Raw genomic sequence first — 3096 nt, 5'->3', positions numbered from 1 at the left:
CATAGGGCCCATGCCTACCTGAGGGCAGAGAACTGTTCAGGAGCTACCTTGCCTCAACCTCTCCATCACCTCCCGTTAGAGATGCTCTTCCCAGGCAGCTTCAGCTGGGGCAGTGCCACACTCACCTGAAAGAGAAATCATACAATACATATCACACATGCTCACCTGGAAGTCAAAAACATTAAGTTGGAGATGCTCATTTAACTACTTCCGGTCCAAGTGTATGTGACAGTGTGCATGTGAATCACTCACAGTCATCTTGGCAATGGGTTTCAGGAACAGGTTGTACTCCTGACACAGACACACCGCCTCAGTGGTGTCATGGACGATGGTGGTCATCATGACACCTGACTACAGAAACCTGGGGGATGAAGAGAAAGATGGGGGTGATAGAGGGGAGCTAGTCAATGGGATCAGTGTGGAAAATGTGTAGATGTGCTGTGTCTTTCATACACGAATTGCCTACCATCACTGGATATCTGGCTGGCCAGCCAACTAACGTTAACTATAATTCATACAGAAACTGCCAATGAATATATTTATCTTGCTAGCTACTGTAACGTTAGCTAATAGTATTTCCTTTTAAACATTAGCCATGATCTTGGTATGTTTTTCGAGTCACTAGAAAGCAGACATCACTGTGACACATTTGCTAGCAAACTAGCTAAATATCCGATATGTAGCTAGTTAGCACTGAAACTAAAAACCAAAGGTAGCTAGCCGATAGCTCTGCTAACGTTACGACTGAGTGGTTTCAGATAGCTAGCACAGCAGTTACAGTAACGTTAGCTGGCTAACGGTAACCAATGCGCCGCAGCACTTTTATCCTCAAAACAAACAATGTAATAATTTACAGTTAGTACGTATAAACACCAACCTGTTTCACCAGCAGCTAAATATATGTACTTTATGTTGTTTGCATGTGTTAAAACTAGAATATCTCCACAACACGTCAGTTAACTGCACTTTCTCCACAACAAATGTAGCTACTGGCGGAAACTTCCGAGTTGGGTGAACTTTGAACTTACCATAGACACACGAAAGCGTTTTACTGTAGAATTAAACATTTATCGCCACCTTGCGACGATCCCTGAAGCGCATTTGCTCATACCGTAATTATTTACTAACGAAATTAACAAATAACGTCGTAACGTTAGCAGCTAGTGGGCTAGCTATCTTTGGTTTTTAGTTTCAACTTATGACATTTCTTCATCTTTTTAAAATACAAAATCGTATACGGATAAATTGCAAATTGTCAAGAACAAAAAATGGTATCAAAAGTATCCACTAGAGAGCAGCAAACGTCATGAATACATTTTGACAAAAATAATATTGGCAAATACACATTTCTTCATCTTTTTAAAAATACAAAATCGTGTACGGATAAATTGCAAATTGTCAACAGCAAAAAATGGTATCAAAAGTATCCACTAGAGATCAGCAAACGTCATGAATACATTTTGACAAAATATATTTGGCAAATACACTTTTCCTTTCGTCTTTCTAAGATTTCTGCAAATGGAAACCTACGGCTGGAGTAGGCATGAGAGTAGGGGGAGTAGAGTGAGCACCCCAAAAGAGTGAAGTACAGTGAGCAGCACCCCGCTCTCTCTTTCCTCTCTCATCCCTCTCATTGATTCAGCGGTGCTATAGAGCTAGAGCCCCGGGCAGTAAAGTTGGCATAGTTTCCCTGAAAAGATGTGGAGGAATTTACATAATAGGCATTATTCCCCTCAGTGTGTATGTAGGTCAGGCAGGCAGCCATGAGGCCCTGGCAGCACTCACCCTGTTCTGCTCTGCTGTGCACCCTGCTCTGTCTCATCACAGATAAACTGAACTTCAGTCATTTTTTGAACAAGAAGAGAAATTGGTAAACTTCTTTGCTGGGGCAACTCAGTACTAAACTCCCTTCAGTACAGATTAGGGACAGTTGCTTGACTTGGGCACCTCAAATGTTCTCCTGCTTGAGCTCTGTTCCTCTTATAGAATATTAGCTCAAAAGTATTGCGGAGCTCTTACACCTAAATATAAACAGTACCAACACCCAAAATGAGTACCGTAACCTATTTCAGTCCAAGTCAAGCACTGATTGGGGATGAGAGGAGAAATGAGGGAGGATAAGAGAGATGAGGGAGGAGAGGAAAGAGGAGAGCAGAGACACATCATGAACACAACAGGTGCTGACTGGGAGTTGACTGTGAACAGTAACAGGTGCATAGCAGTTCCATCAAACAGCCTGTACACCTGCAGAGTAATGAATTCCAGATTAACCTCAACTGTCTATAGCCAATCAAAGAGCATCAATAATTCAACCACACCACACCATTACGTTTCAGCGTTAGTCTCATATAGACATTCAATATCTATAGCAATACCTCTGTGTAAAGTAATTGTATATTTCTGCTTTGGCTACAAAAACACACAGGCGTCAGATGTATGAAAACAGTTATTGCTTTATTTCCCCAATAAGATTCAAAGTGAAAAGACGGGGCACTATGAAAGGAATCTGGGAAGAGAGGAGAAACATTCAAGTGTATAATACATATACAATGGCTCAAAACTGGAGTGGAATCAGACAATATCAGACAGACAGAGAGACCAAGAAAACAGCATCTTTGCATTCATCCAACATTAGGAAAAGTGACATCAGGTGCCCAGCAGTCAGACTGCTAGAGTCTAGCAACAGGCTGGTCTGTACAATTCAGTATTTATCTATAGTATACAAGGACAATGACAACATCTAAACTGCAACATATGAGTGAGGAACTTCAGCCCAACACTATGATGATCATGCTGGAGAATTTAAGGGTATGTCCAAAAACATTTGAAATGTTAACAGTCATTTATTGTGAGAAAATATAGGTAAAAATATTCAGGGACATTTGTTCCACAGAATGAAAACATGTATTTATTCTATGGTAAATTCATGAACAGGTAAAAACGTGATTGAATGAATGACTGTTTGTAGAGCAGGGTCTGTGGAATGGGCCATAGATGTACAGCATGTCCTACTCATTGGCTACATTTCTGCCTATATGGGGACTCCTTTTTCCCCCATCTCAATTCTAGGAGTTCTGACCCTTTCTTTTTCTATTC

At 40.9% G+C, this 3096-nt stretch overlaps 1 long non-coding RNA gene across 1 annotated transcript; it reads right to left on the bottom strand.

Moving 5' to 3' along the window:
- Positions 1–74: 74 nt before the first annotated feature.
- On the bottom strand, positions 75–960 carry LOC115188812 (uncharacterized). The gene is made up of 3 exons (XR_003876608.1): positions 878–960; positions 253–361; positions 75–125 (listed from the first exon to the last, which is right to left on the bottom strand). It is a non-coding gene; the product is annotated as an uncharacterized LOC115188812 (long non-coding RNA).
- Positions 961–3096: the final 2136 nt, after the last annotated feature.

This window comes from Salmo trutta, unplaced genomic scaffold (assembly GCF_901001165.1).
Source record: "Salmo trutta unplaced genomic scaffold, fSalTru1.1, whole genome shotgun sequence".
Taxonomy (NCBI): Eukaryota; Metazoa; Chordata; class Actinopteri; order Salmoniformes; family Salmonidae; genus Salmo; species Salmo trutta.
This window is presented reverse-complemented; position numbering and strand designations above follow the sequence as displayed.